The 21672-nt window shown below is 34.8% G+C and overlaps 1 protein-coding gene across 1 annotated transcript in view; it reads right to left on the bottom strand.

Annotated features, from left to right (window-relative positions):
* LOC118182711 (uncharacterized) overlaps window positions 1-21331 on the bottom strand; it is a 71742-nt gene extending 50411 nt beyond the window's left edge. Inside the window, exon 1 of the mRNA XM_035352097.2 lies at window positions 20926-21331. The gene's annotated coding sequence lies outside the window, so the exon portion shown is untranslated. The remainder of the gene's footprint in view (window positions 1-20925) is intronic.
* Between the last annotated feature and the right edge of the window lie 341 nt (window positions 21332-21672).

Below are 21672 nucleotides of genomic sequence, written 5' to 3'. Positions count from 1 at the left end.
TACTACTGTTTAAATAAAGGTAAGCTCTCCCCAAAATGCAAACGAGGTAAGCATATATAAGTCGAGCATATTAAGTTTTAGAGATAACGTTTTTATAGCAAAGCTTTGTACCCCAGATCTGCTGCGTTATAGTTAGCCGGCATTAGCTGTTTTGCTAGAAGTTAAATCGTGCAGTTAGAATGTGAGCCAACGCTTTGTTAGGCATATTAAGTTTGTTAGGCATATATAAGTCGAGCATATTAAGTTTTAGAGATAACGTTTTTATAGCAAAGCTTTGTACCCCAGATCTGCTGCGTTATAGTTAGCCGGCATTAGCTGTTTTGCTAGAAGTTAAATCGTGCAGTTAGAATGTGAGCCAACGCTTTGTTAGGCATATTAAGTTTGTTAGGCATATATAAGTCGAGCATATTAAGTTTTAGAGATAACGTTTTTATAGCAAAGCTTTGTACCCCAGATCTGCTGCGTTATAGTTAGCCGGCATTAGCTGTTTTGCTAGAAGTTAAATCGTGCAGTTAGAATGTGAGCCAACGCTTTGTTAGGCATATTAAGTTTGTTAGGCATATATAAGTCGAGCATATTAAGTTTTAGAGATAACGTTTTTATAGCAAAGCTTTGTACCCCAGATCTGCTGCGTTATAGTTAGCCGGCATTAGCTGTTTTGCTAGAAGTTAAATCGTGCAGTTAGAATGTGAGCCAACGCTTTGTTAGGCATATTAAGTTTGTTAGGCATATATAAGTCGAGCATATTAAGTTTTAGAGATAACGTTTTTATAGCAAAGCTTTGTACCCCAGATCTGCTGCGTTATAGTTAGCCGGCATTAGCTGTTTTGCTAGAAGTTAAATCGTGCAGTTAGAATGTGAGCCAACGCTTTGTTAGGCATATTAAGTTTGTTAGGCATATATAAGTCGAGCATATTAAGTTTTAGAGATAACGTTTTTATAGCAAAGCTTTGTACCCCAGATCTGCTGCGTTATAGTTAGCCGGCATTAGCTGTTTTGCTAGAAGTTAAATCGTGCAGTTAGAATGTGAGCCAACGCTTTGTTAGGCATATTAAGTTTGTTAGGCATATATAAGTCGAGCATATTAAGTTTTAGAGATAACGTTTTTATAGCAAAGCTTTGTACCCCAGATCTGCTGCGTTATAGTTAGCCGGCATTAGCTGTTTTGCTAGAAGTTAAATCGTGCAGTTAGAATGTGAGCCAACGCTTTGTTAGGCATATTAAGTTTGTTAGGCATATATAAGTCGAGCATATTAAGTTTTAGAGATAACGTTTTTATAGCAAAGCTTTGTACCCCAGATCTGCTGCGTTATAGTTAGCCGGCATTAGCTGTTTTGCTAGAAGTTAAATCGTGCAGTTAGAATGTGAGCCAACGCTTTGTTAGGCATATTAAGTTTGTTAGGCATATATAAGTCGAGCATATTAAGTTTTAGAGATAACGTTTTTATAGCAAAGCTTTGTACCCCAGATCTGCTGCGTTATAGTTAGCCGGCATTAGCTGTTTTGCTAGAAGTTAAATCGTGCAGTTAGAATGTGAGCCAACGCTTTGTTAGGCATATTAAGTTTGTTAGGCATATATAAGTCGAGCATATTAAGTTTTAGAGATAACGTTTTTATAGCAAAGCTTTGTACCCCAGATCTGCTGCGTTATAGTTAGCCGGCATTAGCTGTTTTGCTAGAAGTTAAATCGTGCAGTTAGAATGTGAGCCAACGCTTTGTTAGGCATATTAAGTTTGTTAGGCATATATAAGTCGAGCATATTAAGTTTTAGAGATAACGTTTTTACAGCAAAGCTTTGTACCCCAGATCTGCTGCGTTATAGTTAGCCGGCATTAGCTGTTTTGCTAGAAGTTAAATCGTGCAGTTAGAATGTGAGCCAACGCTTTGTTAGGCATATTAAGTTTGTTAGGCATATATAAGTCGAGCATATTAAGTTTTAGAGATAACGTTTTTATAGCAAAGCTTTGTACCCCAGATCTGCTGCGTTATAGTTAGCCGGCATTAGCTGTTTTGCTAGAAGTTAAATCGTGCAGTTAGAATGTGAGCCAACGCTTTGTTAGGCCTTTTATTTTGTAGTCTTCTGTTACGAATTGCTTTAATTTGTGATACCGATTTTCTGTCATCTAATACCAGGAAGTGACGGAATTTTAATTTGTACGCACTAGTTATGTAATCTGTAAAGTTTTAAAAATAGGTTATATAAAGCCTTATTAGGAATTTCAGCGATACCTCGCTTTGTCAGTCCATGTTCAGTTTTGAATCCTACAACCTTATTTTCCTTTCCTTCTTGCCACTCTTCTGCTAACTATTATTAAAAGACTGCATCTAGAATAATCTGGCCTTTAGTTTAAATGTTTTTAATCTTTCTTAAGATGTAGAGATAGGTTACTTTGAAGCAGAAGACATGAAAAATGTGCAATGCTCTCGCCGAGACGAGCCTCGGACCTCGAGAATACGCGCCGAGTGTGCTGACCATTACACCACACGCTTCGAAATCGTTGAGTTTGTTAAACAAAAATTCGTTGAAGTGTTACAAAATATGAAATCGATAATAAAACAAATTTCAAATTCAAATTAGGGCTTTCACATGCCCATATTCTATGGAAGATTACGTTATTCAAATTTTGATGGCTCTAGGTACCGTTGTTTTATCACACTGCAAGAAACGTACATATATTCATAAAGATTCTTCATTATTTAATTTCTTTAAATGCAATACAGGGAGATAATATTGGATGGCAACAATTTAAAAAGTGAAACAACGCTTATCGTGAATCAACGCAAAATGCAAATTGAAATTAATAGACCTTCAGCGCGAATCGTCCCTTTGGACTAAAAATAAAATATAAAGTTTAGAAAGCGGCTGAGTTTATTTTACCTGAAGTATGCATGCTTTTATTTCCCGTCAAATGACAAGTATCAGAAATCAATCTATGCTGAAAGGCAGACATTAACATATCCTAAAGATGGAACTATCATTAGTTGTGCTTCATTAAATTCAAACATTTTTAGTGGTACTTTCGCTACTAATGGTTACATGCCTTTGCTTGGTTTTATAGTAGTAGTTTGAGAAACATGGGAAAATAAAAGCATTTCCTGTCATAAAGAAAGAAATTCCGATTCTAGAAAAAATATTTTTTTAACATATTTGTACGATATCCTCATTTTTCTTTCTTTAACTAACCTTTGTCGGCCATGCGTAAAACGATAAATAAAATGGTATTCATTTTCTCGCTCCCCTACCCATCTCATGAGAACGAGGCTATCACAATACTCTAAAACATTCTGAATGTAGTACATCTACGTCAACATTTTAATTTTCGACGAAACTTATTAAAAGTCAGTTCTTCACTATAATTAAGAATGTTTTTAGTGATACCTGATGTTTTCTAATGTATCGTTCGCATCATCCCGTTTCGCTGGCGGAAAAACTATCCGCATTCTCAAAAATCGCTCTAAACTACAACATAAATGCCTCTTGAGTCAGAAGTATTTCTTCGCCATGTATTCGCCAAAGCGCATCGCTGATGGATACTCAAGAATTTTATCACAGCCAATTAAATTAAATTTTCTGTAATTAGATTAAATTTTCTGTAAGATTTAAAACATCTTATAAGAAAAGAAATATTTAAAAAAAGAATGAGAGGTTAACAGTGGCCCAAAAGGGGTTCTTTCAAACTTGTATGGTTTATCAGTACAAATTATCAGTATAGATAGCTCAAGTAGAAAAGCGAAACATTTTATAGGATACCAGATGAAAACAATTTTGGTGATAGAAGTGGGATTCCAACTCATGCCCACATTCGTGGACCAGAAACAATTGTTGCATGCGTACTATTTCGTAACAGATTAAATGTACACAGGTCCGATGATAGGATAATAAAAATTTACTTTATCAAAATACACACTTTAAAGTTCTGTAATTTCCCACAGAAGTACTCGTATTCAGAGTATCACAGAGTACAATCACTAGTTACGCATTACTAAAAACGTAAACACAACGCAATGCAAGAGAAAGCTAACTCGGATATCTCAGTTCAAGCGGCACTAACAACTCGCAACAACAATAACCAAGCAACTCAGAGCAGATGCTCTCTCTTCGGTCTTATATAGTTTTCATCCGACCTCCGAGATATTTCTAGTACTTTCTGCTTCTCGAAATAATTGGAAAGCAATATGAGGTCGAATTACGATTACAGCTAACAAAGTGGCCAATTACATTTATTCAATTTCAGTACATATTACGGTGATACAGGGACCGCACCAAAATGTCGCCAAATGGTCGCTAAATTTGACGATTTCTCGCCAAATAAATAAGTCACCAAAATCGTTGTCGGCTTGGCTATATCTAGCAAAATTACGGAGATGCCCATTTACTCAATGTTGAAGGCCCACCAGAGGCCGAGTGGTAAAGTCACTGAACACCGGTTGTTAGGAGATAGTATTTTATACTTATTTATTTTCTAATATAAAAATAAAGTATAGAACAAGCAAAAACATTTATGAACACAAAAACGCATGTGTTGCCATTCACAAAAGAGTAATGATATTTTTAATAGTTCGCTGGCTCAGCCGCAACATCCTCCATACCCTGGTCAACCTCCAGGGGGACGACCAGCTACACAGGTCGGCTAATGGTATGTCCATTGGTGCGCAGAACACAAGTACGGAATTTCTTGTCGCGGCCAAGGATTAGTTTCTCAACACGGGTCTTTTTCCAGGTGTCGCGAGGTCTAACATCTTCTTGTAGTAGGACAATGTCCCCTTTCCGGATTTTATTTGTTTAAGATGGATTCCGCACTTGATGAAATGTGCGCAAGTCCATCAGATATTCCTTTTGCCATCTTTTCCAAAAGGAGTGCATCAAATATTGACGATTTTTCCACATACGATTTAAATTTGCTTCAGGATTTGCGAGGCTGGAAGGAATAGTAGTTAATTTCTTTCCTATGAGGAAGTGCGAGGCCGTTAAAGCTTCCTCAGAGTCATCTTTTATTCCGTATTCATGGACAATCGGTCTACTGTTAAGAGCGGCTTCAATATCACATAATACAGTGATCAAACCAGCGTCATCCAAAAGAACCTTACATAATGTTTTCAGAAGGCATCGCTTAATTGAGCCTATCATTCTTTCCCACCGATGTTGCGGCAAAGCCAGCGAACTATTAAAAATAACATTACCCTTTTGTGAATGGCAACACTTACGTTTTTGTGTTGCCATTCACAAAAGGGTAATGTTATTTTTAATAGTTCGCTGGCTTTGCCGCAACACTGGTAGTTCGGTACGAGGTTCGAATCCCGCAAACGGGCTGGCCGACTGGGCATTTTCGAGGTTTCTCCCCTGTGTAACGTGTATACGAACCAGTTTCCTTTAGAAAGTCCTCCCCGGAGGGATCCCTCCCTTTAGGCAGATAACTTTCGAGGCTTTTACCAACAACACAACTATACACCACCAACACAACTTAATGTTAAATGCACTTGTCCTGTATTCTTACTTTTCCGGCATAGCTTCTTTTTAGATTTTTCATGTTACGAGAGAAATAGAACAATTTTAGACATGAAAACGAATATACATTTTACTAAATGTAACTTGTGGCAAATCCTCCAAAAATTATAAGCGAATTATCGCTATGTCTACATGAAACAGAAACGTAAAAAGAGTGCAAAAGACCATTTTATTTAAAACTGAGTAAACTGAATAGAAAGCATACCCCGTGCTTACAAATCAGCCACCATTAATGGGGAACCAATTTTATTATTTAAAACCAAACCTAAATGTCTATTAGCCAAAGGCTGCGCAGAGTAATTTAAACGTGGAAGTTGGCTCTTAAGCTTACACTAAAAAAGCACTATCTATTACTTGAAAGCACTATCGGTGAATATGAATAAACTATGAATAAAGCAATGCCGACGATAGGAACGCTTATCTTAAAATAAAAACTAGTAACGTGTCAACTACATGCCAAAAACTAGAGCATGTTTCAGCAGCCAGAACACGCTCTGTCTAAACAATCTCAAACCTTCACTAAAATACACAGGAGCTAATTTGTATTCTGTTAGAAAAACGGATAAGAAGAGATATAATAAAATAATATAAGATAAAGATTAAGATAGAAGAGATAGTATACATACAAAACATAAAATAAGTAGTTAACATAAATAAACCTTAAGGACTACTGCATTTTTGTGGGGAAAAAATAACGTAGTTCTGTAAAAATATTAAATGTTTTATTTAGATACATTGTTAATTAAAAGCATTTTTACTTAAATCAACAAGATTCAAAAGTTAAAAAATTCATAACAGTATTAAGAACTGCATCTATTGCTTTAAAATAGCTTAGTTTGATAACTGACAGATTAACATATGTTACATTTTGCTGAATGGCAACAGACTCGAATGAAACGTGAAACAATGCATTTGCAAAGGATTTCAAAACTGATAGCCTTCTGGGCTTATAACTGAATGGATGTGATTAAACATAACCCTGTACAAACAAAAGAAGGATCTTACTTAGGTTTCACTGTTGCGCACATGAAAAATGATCCAGTCGTTTATAGTGGACTACGCAAAATCCCGTTTCGAGACGAACAGCCCATTCGGGCTGCATATTTCACAAGTGCACATCTGTGTAGCCACCGAGGGAGTGGTTTCTAGGATGGACCAATGGGCATCCAGTATCATGTCACATGACCTTTCGCGTGCTTTAAGATTTAAGCAAGATGGTTGAAAATATTCTGCCACGTAATTTTATCTGCACAAACAAATTAAAGCATCGTCGATTTCTTCTGAAACTTTTCATTGCGAAATTAGATCAAATATAAGCAATTGTGAAGATTTCACTACCTGGTTGAAAGAATTTGAAAATAAGTACAAACAGATGTTGGATACTCCACAAAAATATCCACGTGGAATATTACTTAATAAGTGGTGAATAAGATGAAGAAAGAAATATGTGATAAACATCTGAGCCCAAACTACTATTTTTACATAAAACTATGCATATGAGAAAAATATTCATACCAATTACATATGTAAATAGAAGTCAGGGCTTTTTATTGCAGTCTATATGAAAAAGATGTTCTGATAACCAATGCAGAATTTTATTCAAAGTGAACTTTACTAATTTGGATTCGTATACATTTTAATGTGTTAAATTTCACATTTAATAACTGCTCACTCTAACTAAGTACTGTGTACACAAGAAATACTTATCAAATTGAATGAATTTATCTTATTCACAATGAATATATTCAATTTATTCACATATTAACTTTTACTCTTAATAATGGATATAATCAGATCATACACAATATGTATTCTGAAACTCACACTTTAAAATTCAAGAGAATGCAAGCACTGAAATAAGAAAACACTAGATTTATCGTAACACTTCCAGTCCAAAAAATTATACACTTGAATTCTCTTAATCCACAGGTGTTAGTAAATGCATAATATTCGAGACTAACTATAGCTTGAGTCATTTTCTCGATGGAAAGAGCGATAACACGCCGTGAACATCAATTCAAATATTAATGGGTGATAAAAATCGCGAAGAAATGTCAGCGATTGCGTGATAAAAATCGTGAAATTTAGCGATTAATTAAACTTATAAAACGAAAGCACTACGAGATTTTCTACTATTACGCCATACATTTGTAACTGCGAAGCAAATACAAATTAAAACGTAAACAATATACGCTCACATGCTCGAAGATTTAGCGTCACAAGAGCAATAGAAGCTCATTGATCAGTTTTCGAAACCCCTCCCTCAGTGGCTACGCTGATGTGCACTTGGGAAATATGCATTCAGGCTAGTGGCCTTTTGGGCTAAAAAAAATCTGGTATGTTCTTCATCCGGGAGGGAATTTCGACCTCTACGAAATTTTGTACATCACCTGAATACAGTGGCACGAGATGGAACTTGAATTTTATGTACGAACTGCAGACGTTGAAGGTAAGTTTCTTGACTCAGCCTCAATTTAAAATCGCTGGAAATTGTAGCACGGTAATCCATTAGCGTTTCATATTCAAAGTTTTTGGTTTTATATGAATTTTAGCTTCTTAAATGAAAATTTAATAGATTTTTTTTCTCGGTTTTTGATCTCAAATGAACCGGAAGAAAGAACTATGTTTTCGAAACATATTAATCGACTTTTGTGAAGCTTTAATTCATTCTTCCCTGATGAGATCTGAATTGGAATTTCAGTAAAAAGGAGATTAATTATGATTTTTATTATCTTGCATATTTTCTCCTTTTTCATTTTTATTTTTAGAGTTTGTACTACTATGAATTCTTATTTTATCTTTGATATGTTTGCATTTTGTGCTAAACATCTTATACACGATTGCTAATATTAATATTGTTGATGAATAACCTTGCTTTGACTCCAATTTACTTTTAACTTTAGAATCTTTAAGTATATATATACATAAACATTTATACATTAAATGTTCATGTCGGGGTAGCCTTTTGTGTGTTCTCAGATGAGAAACTAAGCTTACAAAGGAAATATAGACTGACAATGCCTCTGTCTATCAGGCAGAGTTAGTGGCCCTGCGAGAGGCCTTGATAGGATAAGAGATATTAGTTTATTTCTAATTCTGCGATAGATCCTGTAGAAATCTATAGTGACTGCGAAAGCGCAATTGTTTCAATTACGGATGTTTCTCAAAGTAAAGATCTAATTAAATAGATAAAAGACATGCTCATTTTTCTTAGCGATTTCAGAGATATTAAACTCTTTTGGACGAAGAGTCATATTGGTACCATTGGGTAACGAGTTAGCATATAGATTGGAAAAGGCTGCCACTGAAAATCAAATTATTGATTTTGAAGTAAAGACTTCCTTCGACAGTTTGAAATCCTTGTTGAAAAGAAAACGTTTGACTCCATGGCAAGCAAAGTGAAACGACCCAGATTCTAAAGGAAGATTCACTTATAATTTAATCTCAACTATAAGTGAGAGAAGATGTCTAAGTGATGAGTATCTAAACCAAGCTTTAACTAATCATGGACACTTTCCCTTTTACTGTAATAGGTTTTCGATAAAAAAATTGTAACTGTCCATGTGGCATGAGTAATGTCGATGTTGAGCACCTGTTGTTTAGATGCTCTTCTATGAAAAATATTGTTCTAAGATTTATTTCAGATATTGCTAAATTTAATACTCTACAAAGTAAATTTAATACTCTAAAGTACAAATACAATGACTAAATTGAAATTATCAAATTTCATAAAATATGCATCTGCAAATGAAATGAATTTATATAGTGATTGTGTTTAAAATTTTCTTGTCTGTTTTAAGGAAAACTAGGATGTTTATGATATTCTGTTATTTTATTTCTTTGTATATGTAACATATTTTTATGCATGTAAGTAACATGTGTCATATTTTACAAAATATGCAATAATGTGCTTTTGTTGGCGTAGTTGGTAAATCTCACCAGCTCCTAAACTTTAAGGTAATATTTTAGTTGTTTATTCTATTTAAAGTTATTTCAGTAAATTAGCAACTTAAATTTCCCTTCTCAATTCTAAAAATAGTAACCTCTTTCTGCACTGCGTCATTTCTAGATTAATCCACGTCATACGACTTTTACATCATTCTGGTAATGTAAATGCAACTAAAACTTAAGCAGCCAATAGTGATTTTACAGCAATATTGACTATCCAATCAAAATGCATTGAGAACCAAAACTCAGTCTGAATTAAGATTTCATCCTGAACATTACGCTTCGGCTTAGCTGGACTGCTGCCTGTCTGCTCCGTCTTTCTTACGGCAAATTTACCTAAAATGTAATGGGATAGGCATATTTAATGGGCCAACTTTGATTGTGGCCACAACATGTTTGCTGAAATAAAAAAATGAAGATTTAATATGCCTTCGCCTCCAATTTCCTATTCATTATGAATCAACACTTCTACGCCATCGAAAATCTACTCGTCATTATTTCTAAGTTTGTTTTTATCACACACATATATATATATATATATATATCAAAAGTGGAAAGCTAACTAACATGAAGAAAGGAGTGTAAAAATTTTGATTTATGCTTTCTTGGTGTTAGCTTCCGAATTTTGGTAGAGATATATACCGTATTTTTAGAGATGCCATTGGCATAGATTTTGAATTTTATTTTTCCTTTTTTTTGTGTGCATGAATACGTACGTGTGCAACCGGTTATAAGTGTGGCTTTGAGTGTTTCCCTTTTTTATTTGTTATTTAACAGCCATTATTTTAAGTTGGTTTTATAATTTGTTTTCCCTTTTGTTTATGAACCAACGGTTTTATATGGAGAATACCGTTTGGTTATACATTTTTTAGATTTTTTCGTTACGTTTTGACTAAACTTTTTTGTTATTCGGGACACGAGATTCGAGTTTACCGTGGCGTTTTTGTTTTCAATTAAAATACATTATCTTAAGCTGATTTAATATACGATAGGATCGGGAAGCTACTGGGCCACTAGCTGGCTTCGTTTGATTTGTTGGAGCTAGCGTAGCCCTATTTAATGACGATAGGGAAATTTTCTGCTAGGGCCCGGCTGTGCCTATCTTAGCAGTGCATTCAGCTGCATATTTCTTCTCTTGCGGAATTTTCCCCCAACGTTTTCAGCATACAATTTAGAAACTTATGATTTAGGGTAAGAAGGCAAAATGTATGGAGAAATAGAAAAGTATTTTGTGTAAATAAAAAAAAACTGCTATCTACATTGATAAAATCTTTTGAAATATATAACATTAGTATGCCTTTATGAGAGTTTTGTTTATCACATAAAGCGTCTGTTCAGAAATAATATATACCTCTCGGTTTTTTCACATGATTTTCAAGCTTTAAAATTAGTAGGAACAGGGGGATATGCGACTAAATTCGGTATTCTATCTTATTCTTTTATAAATAAATTAATTAATTTAACAATATTTTGTGCGACATTAACTGCGCTTGATTAAATATTCTTTATTTATTATCTGTTTCTCTTTTTATTAGTTTGATTTAGTAATCATTTATTTATTATTAATTAAGTAATATTTTATTTACCTCTTTACATTCTATTTAACTCCATTTATTAGCCCCAAAGGTAGTCAGCTCAGAATGACAATTACCGTAATTTCCGGAAGAAACGCCGCGGCGTTTACGTGTTTAAAACTTAAATTTTCAGCGGGTGCGGCGTTTCTACCCATGCGGCGTTTAGGTGCACTAAAAATAAAATATTTCCTATGATGGTCATTGTACATAGTTTGGATGGCCTTGTCATTGTGCATAGATTAGTGCTGTTCCCATACAAAAGACCACTCAGTTGCTTTTTGCGAACGTTATTTTGTTTACGTTCTTTCCCTTGAACGGACCTACATGCCTTATTCACCCTAAACGAGATCTCAGAACAATAACATTCTTCCCCCTTTCAAATCAACATTCTCATCAGTTTGAATAGTCTCTCTCCTCTGCCATTCGATGAATCTTCCAGGACCCATCCTCTTTCCACCCCTGCCTTTTCTGCAATTTTTTTTCAAAGGCGGACACGACTCCACCTGCCTCGCAATAACGAACTCTGACGTATTTCCCCTTCAGCATGAATAGATTTTTCTTGGCATTCTGCCAAATACAGATCCCATCAGTTAGGGTACAAGTACTTGTTGAATAGTTTTTAATTAGGGAGCGGAAAATTTTTGAAAATGTCTCTAAACGGCACAGAAGCTATACATTTCTTACCTTTAATTTATTTTTGAGTTATGGTTTCATTTCATGCATTTTTCTTAACTGGTATGTCATATATCAGGACTTAGGTTGAGTTTTTGCATCTATACGGCACACGACGATGTCACGCGCAATTTAATCTATTGCGGCGTTTCTGTGTAATTTTAACTTTTTCCCGCCATTTTTCTCGAGTGCGGCGTTTACGCTGATGCGGCCTTTCTTCCAGAAATTACGGTAATTTCGTTCTGGCATTTTGCGTCGAAAACTTTAAATGACAGTTTCACTTTTCAAACTGTTGCCACTAAATATTATCGCCCTGTGTCATATTTAAAGAAATTAAGTAATGAAGAATCTGCATAATTGTATGTATGTTTCTCGCATTGTGATAAAACAACGGTACCTAGAGTCATCCAAATTTGAATAACGTAATCCTCCATTCGAACATGGGCATCTGGAAGCCATAATTTAGAATTTGTTTTATTATCTATTTCATATTTTGTAACACTTTAACGAATTTTCGATTAATAAACTCAACGATTTCAAAGCGGTCAATGGTAACACTGTATGAAGGAAAACAAAAATTATCTCTAAGTGTGCGAGACTGTGTACCGGAAATTGTAAAGAGATGCTCTTTTTAAATTATTTTGCGATATTGCTGTTGAATTGAACTTTATGGTTTAAGGGCGAAAAGCATGATATTTAATAAAAAAAAAAATAACACACAAAACCTTTAAAAAAAATTTAATTAAAAAAAAAAAAAAAAAAAAAAAAAAAAAAAAAAAAAAGCTCCTTTGGGCGTACTATAAAATCTGAAAGCTTTCAGATATTTTTTTTTTTGCTGATTTTTTTTATTTATTTATGTTTTTTGCCTTTGCTGACGATCTTCGATTGGATTCCCACCAATTCCGCCTAGTGTTAGAAATTATGCCTTGCATAGTTGAATTAACCATTCATTATGACATATTTCATGCTGTTTTATGGATGGAACGCCGTCGGATTAACATAATAGCAGTTAAAAGATTTGCATAATGAAATTTAAGTGGGAGAAAAACTCCACGATTTTATGCATGTCAGTGCAAAGTGTGCATTTACACATAAAAACTCACCAAAATACAAATTTCAGAAAACTGAAACGGAATTGTTGTTACGATCATTCTGTGGAAGTCAAATAAATCATTCCGTCTTTTAAACCTACTATGCATACGTAGTCTAATTTCTAAGCGTATGCAGCGATTTACCAGATTGAGGGAAATCAAGCGAGAAAAATGCTATATAATTGAGCAACATCAACGCAGCGGAAGAAAAACCACTTACAGGGCAGTATTTTTATTCCGGAAACATTTCTATTAAAAGATAAAGCTGCATTCCACAAAGATTTGTAAATGGTAGTTACTTCAAATTTTACTTACAGAGCAGTAACGTGTTTAAGGCTCATTTAATACCGAACAGATACAACCGACGCACCAGAAAATTTAGACTCAAATTCAATACCGTAACTTTTTCCTTGACGTTTTCGAATACGGAACTCGGACCACGACAAGACAAAGGTTGCCAAATGGATAATTTTTTTTTGCTTTGTTTTTTATTGTGATGTTTTTAGGACAACTGGGAGTATGTTCAAGGTCTACGCGAGCACGACTGTCCAATTAGAACCCTTTGCTCCTTTTGTTGTCTCTCACGTTCTATTCTGTTTTATTTCATAACACTTCGGTTCGAGAACAAACTCTCGCTTTTTGAGCAAGAAGTTTAATACTCTACAAAATTTGTTTTCATTCGTGCAGCTTGGTTTTTTGCAATATTTAAAATATATGTTGCGGCGATTTGCATTGCATTTGTTTCCTGCACAAATACACAATTCATAACGTATTTCTTTTACAATGATTAAAGCTTATTTATTTTATGCCGCCGCTTTATTTACGGCATCATTAATTCAATCTGACATAGTGCACCGCCCCATTGTTCGCCGCTCCATTCATTAAATTTACATATTTAATCTCATATGCGCAATATGTAAAATAAATTTTATACGAGAACTTCTCCGAGATCATATGATTTTAAGGTACTCTTCTGTTATCGGGATCGCATTCAGAAATGTATGTATATATATATATGAATGTGTATATGCGCGTATTTGTGTATATATAAATATGTAAGATAAAAAATGTATGAATCAGAATTATAATATAACTATAAACATAAATTCTTCCTCTCTATTCTAAAATCGTAATAACTTATCTGCATTGCGTCATTCAAATTAATCATGCGATCTTACGTAACCGTTAATACCAGATGCCTCTTGACAACCAATCACCGAATTGTAAACCAAAACTTTTCTCTTCGCGTGCTTCCATCTTTCATAACGACGCACTTCAGCTTTTGCTCTCTACTGTCCTAAGATGTAATTTCGCTGGCTTGCTTTCTATCCCAACAATATCAAAAATGTAAATCTTCTGTGGAAAGGCACGACTAGAGTGCCAAGGGATTGTGGCCACAAATATCAATTGGAAATAAAAATGGAATTAAAACTGCCTCGACTGCCAAGTTCTTTAAATACTACGCAATCAAAATTCTTCTTCAATATGGATCTAATCACGCATCTACACTGCTCCGTTATTTCCTTTGCTTTTATTAAGACATATATACGCACACACACATATGTACACCTTGCACAAAAAACAAAAAATAGGACAGTTCTGTATCCTCGTTCTACTGCACCGATTGTCGAAATTTTACTTGCCTTTCCCATGCCTCGAAACCGCGAGTTAGAATATATACTAGATTTATATATAGCTTTGTTCTAACACAGGTATTTTGACACAAAATCGGACTTTTTCTGAAGTTACATACCAATTTTGTTTCCATACTTCGATTCTACAACTAAAATTATGCCAAAGTGCCAAGTTTTGTAAAAATTGCACGAGTAGATTTAAAAAAAATAGCTTTCAAAATCTTAGCTCTTCCATGTGAATTTGGTGTATATTTAAAAATGTCTCTTTTTTTTATTAAACTTATTTGATTTTTTCTTTCAAATTACGAAGTTTAGGTTCATTTCAAATAAAATTCGCCCATTTTTTTATGATTTATATTTAAAATTTGCATTTAAAAATATTTTTCATGAACATTTTGAAAACATTTTCAATTATAACCTATACAATTTTTATCATCATCTTAAAGTATACATGCAAAAAATTAGAGTTTTTTTATTCGAAATTTCCTAAGATATACATGAATTTACATATTGGCACGCTTTGAAATTTGGCACATTTAATTTCTAATGTATAATTTGAGTCTTAGAATCGAAATATGGAAAAACAATTGGTATGTTATTTCAGAAAAAGTCCAATTTTGTGTCAAAATACCTATGTTAAAACCCATTGCTAAATATAAATCTACTATAATACTACTTCGCGCTTTCGAGATATGAAAAACGTAAGTTAAATTTCGACAATCGGTTCAGCAGAACGAGAGATATAGAACTGTCCCCCCCTTTTTTTGCAAGGTATATTTAAGGTCAAGTAAATCATTTCATTTGCATTATTTTATGTATATTCAACACTATTTGTCCAACATGTTAGACGTTAAATAAATAAAATAAAACTAAAATTTAAAAGAAAAAAAAAAAATGAGAGAGAGAGAGAGGGAGAGAAAAAGGGCAAGAGAGGGAACGCAAATAATAATATTTAAAATATTAGAAACTGCGAGAAATAATAATAAACATATTAAGCATAATAAACATTTCTCTATCGAGATCTTTCCCGCCTTAGATTTACATGACTAGAATAAATTCAAGCTTTGTTCAATTCAACTTTTTTCACATATACGCAGCATTTCTGAAAAATTAATTTTTACTCAATAAATAAATGTTTTGAGAAGTATACATGACATATAAAATGTAGTCCTAGAAACAAATTCTGAAACCTTTGCCCTTTCTTAAATATTTATCACTTTGCATGCTTTATTATATCGAAACAGCCGCCCACATGGGAAAGTAGTTAGTGACTCTTACTAGCGTATCGAAGAGCCAGGTTCGAATCCCGGTGAAGGCAGGGATGTACTTTTTCCATCCGTTCACAAGAGGAAACGGTGGCCCACCTATTAAGTGTAATGAAGACACCGCCACTCAGCCGGTACAATGCCCAAATTCAAATCCTGGAAAAGGCATGGTTGTAACTGTCTGAACCTTCATAGGAGGCAACGTTGGCCACCTATTAGGTGCTTCCATAACGAAACGGCCACCACTTCCGATCCTTGTAGTGTCGCAAGTCTAGTGACTATTAAATAAAACGCCCGACCATTAAAAAATAATGAAGATACCACTGCTTCCGGCTTTAGTAGTGGCCAACGCCTATAAACGGCTAAAGCCCACTATTGGCAACGACCTCCCTCCCCCCCCAAAATATAGTGAATAACACGTTTATCTCTCCGACTGGCAATATCCTCTAGAAAGGATTTCTGGGAACTTGCCTAAGTAATGTTTAGTACATTGCTGATAATTTTCTTCTCTAAGATGATCAGCTCTGCAAGAAGCTCTGCTTCTCTCTAAGAAGACCAAAATCATCTCGAACAGCAAGTGGTCGACTTAGGGAAGTTGCCCTATTGCTTATTTACGAAAGCATCGATTCGTAATAAAGCAAATTAATTTTTACAGGTGTAGGAAAATCAGATAATAATTTTTTCATTATAGAATATAATTTAATATCTGAGTTAGTTTTATAAGGTATTTTTTCCCGCCTTCCTAACGTGCCTTCGGGGTGTAGTGGTTCTGCACGCTGTGCCAGTATTCTATACGTCAGTAGTTCGATTCCCGGCGAAGGCTTTGCTAATTTTTCATCTCTCTTGCTTCCAAAAAATCCTAATGTCTCTACAGTGGCGTCCGAACTAAAAGGGTTCTGGATGATGACTCTCCACACCCAGGATTTGGCGATTGGTTCCCCTAAAAAGAAACCCAGTGGCCCTTTAAAAGGGGAAGTGTGCAAGGTATTTCTCCCGCCTTCCTAGTGTAGTGGTCAGCACTCCGATCCGGTATCAGAGGTCCATGGTTTGATTCTCGGTGAAGACGTTTGCTAATTTTTCATATTGCCTGCTTTAAAAAAAAAAAAAAAAAAAAAAAAAAAAAAAAACCTAATGTTTCTACAGTTTTATGTATCCTACAGTTTCAGAAGAGGTGATACACACAGAACAGTATGCAAGTATTTTACTTATTCGATAGGTTAGCACTATTTAGGTTAGTACTACGATAGGTTAGCACTCTCAGAAAGACGAAACTATTCTGTTTTTAAATCTGCTAATGAATTCAGGAACTGAAAGACATAAATAACGCATAACGCACTTATAACCGCTTGTGAATGAAAGCAAAAATTAAATTACATACTTCGTGCCATGTGCAATGAAATCTCCTGAGCAGTAGCGTGTCTACGAAATAACGGTCTCCCACCTTAAATGTGAACTTTGAAGAGCTTTAAAGCTTGTAGCACAAAGTATACTTATATTTTAATAAAATTAATCAGTGATCATGGGGCCCCTTAGTATGCATGGCACCTCGTGATTGGTTTGGTTTAGTTAATAATGGCAAAGCACACTAAGGCTATCTGCCTAAGGGAAGGGATACCTTCATGGAGGATTTTCAAAGGTAAAATGGCTTGTATACATGTTACACATGGGGAAAACCACTAAAAACGCCCATGCAGTCAGCCCATTCGCCTAGAATCGAACTTAACTCGGAACTACCAGTGTTCAGCGATCTTACCGCTCGGCCGCTGGTGGGCCCCACCCATTGAGTGTAATACGCGATACCTGATCAATTCAGCTTTGCTCCTGAAGACCACCCACAGTTCTAGGTTGTGCTAATTTTCTTTAGAGTTGGTCACCTTAGAGAACCCGACTGTTCCTGACCTCCAAAACTGTTATTTAATTATGTTTTCAGATATACTAAACATTTTCAGAGCTGTTCGTTTAAAGAAGGTGATTGCCGCAACAGGTCTCACTGCATGCAGCGTTTTAGACCCAATATAAGATGACTCCTATACAAAATACAAAATTTTGTATGTTTTATAAGGGGGAAGAGAGATTTATACATAACACGGCCTTTCATCGTCAACATACGAAGCTTTTATATATATAAGCTCCGTATATTGAAGATGTTTTGCTTGAAAGAAGGTTATATGAATCTGACTACCAAAAGCAAATACCATGAAATCTTGTGTTGTCCGGTGCTCGTAAAATATCAGTATTTATAATTAAAAAAGAAATAACTAAAATCGCAATCTATTAGCGTAAAAAATAATTTATTCGTAGAAAGGTTTATTGAAACATTTAACAATGACTCGGGAGAGCAAGGTCAGCGCGCAAGAATACCTCCAATTATAGAAGAATTACGTGAGTAAGGTCAAGAAAGGTCAGGTTGGGGAAGGCTGCGAAATTTCTGGTGGTGACATTAAACATTTGCTGCAACATGTATGTGACATCTGTGCGGCATTCACATCACAATGTGACATTTCTGCGACGTTGGACCGTGGTCACAAACGTAATGTGAAGAAAATGTAACATTGAGATGTCACTGCAACGTTATAGCAACTAAGTGTGCTATATGGGAGGTGTTCAAATCGACCATGTAAGGTGTATTTTAATTTCATAGCAATTATTTTAATTTAATTATGCTTTCTTATCGTTCCTCGTTTCAACTTACAACTATCTTCCAGATTGAGGTTTTAGAATCGCTTTGAATGTAAATGAGTTAGAAGCAGTATTAAAAGAAAGTTCAACTTATTTCGTGAGAGAGAGCTTGGAACCCTAAGTAGCGCGTGTTTGCCTTCGGGCTAAGTCTCATTAGCAGCTGTTACGATCGGCCGTATATTACGTGTCCTTTGATATTCGCCGGCTTGTTTAGATTAAGGGTCAACTACTTTAGATTTGTGTTAGCTTCAGCTAAGTCTCTTCGTTAGTTATAGTTAATTCTCATTTCTTATTTTTGAGTTTAAGCCTAAGTGGAGGCCTTGTTGTAAGCCCGAAGAAAGGGGCCGACTGTTCATCTTATTTTGAGTGAAATAAAGGGTAGTTAACCCTTCTTAAATTTATGCTTCCTGTTATTTCAACTAAGCGATAAGTCGCTTACCAGTTCACTAGATACCTCGACATTCACGTTAGTAGAATAAGAGTGACTCTAGTAGACTCTATAATCTCTACAACAAAAATGTCCTTTAGATGTTCAACTTTGCACATGAATAATATTTTTTAATTGGACGATATACACATAACACAAATGTGCAACAAACATAGATATTGAACGGTGATAGGTGACAGCCAACTGCAGGCGGTTATCTCTGTAAATATACAAGTATACTCTGTCGTGTATAATGTCTCTGCAAGTATGCATAAATATATGTATACTTGCAGAGATATATGTATACAATACATATATCTATATATACTGTACATAGGCGGCCTATAATAGAACTGCAGTCGAGGTCTTAACAGAAAAAGTCTTTTCATGCTTTTCTACTATGATAACCAAAATTATTATACTCACTATGGATTTCAGATTGTGTACACTTTCATATATTTAATCATCATCACATCAACTTCAGAGTTTTGAAAATATTAGCAGCTTTCACCGGAAAATGATTTGGAACACTTATTGAGCGCTCAGTTTTCAAATTAATTTGCATTAAATTAAAACTTAAAATTTATATAAGAACATACTGAAAAATCCATTCAAAGCGGTATTTTAATTTTGAATTCATTTTTGCGCTTTATCTTGCACTTGCTATTTGTGTTGTTCTATTTATGGATGTGTCTATAAAAATAATTTGAAATAAATCCTACTAGAATATTGAATAAATAGTCGGTATTAGCCCAAGAGGTAATAAACAGTGCTGAATTTTTAATCTCTCACTTCACGAGCTTTACACTCGCTTTTCAGGGGCATTTATTACTGAAAATGTTTCATTACCGCAATGCTTAATGGATTATTTCCAATGCCATTGTTGTTGTAACTTACCTGACTTTTCTAACAGTAACATCAAATCAATTCCAAGAACTTATCATAGCGAAAGGCATAGGCTTGGATTTGTTGTTGGCATAGGGTTTGATGTCATTAGGTGACAATACATCTTTAACCAGCATCGTCCCAAAGAATTCTCCGGCCAACGGATCCAGGCATTTCCCCGCGCTTCTTTCCCTATAACCAAATCTCTTTCATCTTTTCTTTTAACATAAAATTTGGGGAGGAAATAAAAAATTATCTTAGTATATTCTTTTTTAATATAAGGGTTATCAGAAGCGCAGTTTGAAAGAAAAACAGCGTATGTTTCGCCATTATGATACATACAGAAACCGAGTAAAGTGAACAAAAGCTTGCGTTTGCAACAGTGTAAAAATAGAAGATTCAGATATATAAATATAATATATTATATTTATATATCTGAATTAGATATATAAAACCTTCAGATATTACGCCTAGAGGGGCTTTTTTTAACCTTTTGTGCGTTACTTTTATTTATTAAATATCATGTTCTACAGCAATATCACAAAATAATTTAAAAAGATCATCTCTTTAGAATTTCCGATAAACAGTCTCGCACGCTGGAGATAATTTTTTTCCTGTACAATATTGCCACAGCTCCCTGTGAAATCGTTGAGTAAAACAAATTCCAAATTTGGGCTTGCAGATGCCCATATTCGGGTGGAGGATTACGTTATTCAAAATTTGATGGCTCTAGGTAGTAGTATTGTTTTATGACAATGCGAGAAACATACATACAGTGCAGGATTTACGTATACTCTGCACAAGCTATAGCTTAGGGCTCCCCAAAATTAAAATACACTATAAATATAGTATAAAGGGTATATATAAATATAGTATAAAGGGCTCCGTATCTCAGATAGCTTAGGACCTTAATCAAGTCTAAATCCGGCTCTGCATACATACATTTATGCAGATTCTTCATTATCTAATTTCTTTAAATAAAATACAGGGCGATAATATTTGGTGACAACAATTTTAAAGTTTTCACCGCAAAATGCCGAAACGAAACGTCTGGGCTGTAGTATAAGTAGTAGCAAGCAGCAAGTAGTATAAGAAAATAACAATAACTTTCAGCGCGAAACAACTTGTTTTGCACTGAATTTAAAAACTGAAACTTTGAATGAACACACCAAAATGTAAAACTCACGAAAATTCGAACTCCACAAAAATAAATTAACATAAAACATAAATTTTAAACAACTTACCACTTAAGACTTGACGATATCGACTTTAGTTCATTAAAAAGTTTCGAAGCATGTTGTAGCTTTGCGTAAACGTTAGAACGCATAGAGGAAAACATACACCTGCCTATCTCTGCAGCTCTTACCCTCAGGCAAAACAGAGGGGAAAAAATATTAAAACACTAATAATGAGTCATTCGCATCGAATTCTCAAACGAAGCAGGTACCTGTAGCTTCCAATCCACTATCGGATATTCAAAGTTCGTATGAAAATGTATGAATGAGAGTTGGCCGGAAATTTAGTGAAACGTGATTCCTACTTAATTAAACAAACGAAGGGCGAAATGTTTTCGGGAAGCAAGAGCTTCGCAAATCGTGATCGTGATGAATTTGACTGCGATAGGTTGTGCAGTCATTCGTTCGACTACAATCGACGGTTAAGTTCATGAAGGTCAAACCTTCCTCCAGGTGGCGCTGCGCCCGTGTAAAAAATTACCTTTCAGACTTTCGCTGGCTTTTTGAGTCTTACTTTCCAATTTGAATATCCAGAACTGCACAGCTTAAATTGGGCCGCAGCACACGGGATAAATCATAATTCCAGCCGAAGCGCAGCGGAGCCCTAAATAAGAGGGCTCCTGCAATTCTTTAATGTAACTGAACAACAATTTCAGCAGAAATTTGAACTCGAAGAAAATTTTACTGTTAATAATAAAATTATATTAAAAATCAATCTAACTTCCGAATGCATGCTTGTTTTCCCTTGGGAAACGA

This window comes from Stegodyphus dumicola, chromosome 5 (genome assembly GCF_044657685.1).
Source record: "Stegodyphus dumicola isolate Sdum_Otavi_A_Nest chromosome 5, ASM4465768v1".
Lineage (NCBI taxonomy): Eukaryota > Metazoa > Arthropoda > Arachnida > Araneae > Eresidae > Stegodyphus > Stegodyphus dumicola.
The sequence above is the reverse complement of the archived record's forward strand: the minus strand, read 5'-3'. Positions and strand labels throughout refer to the sequence as shown.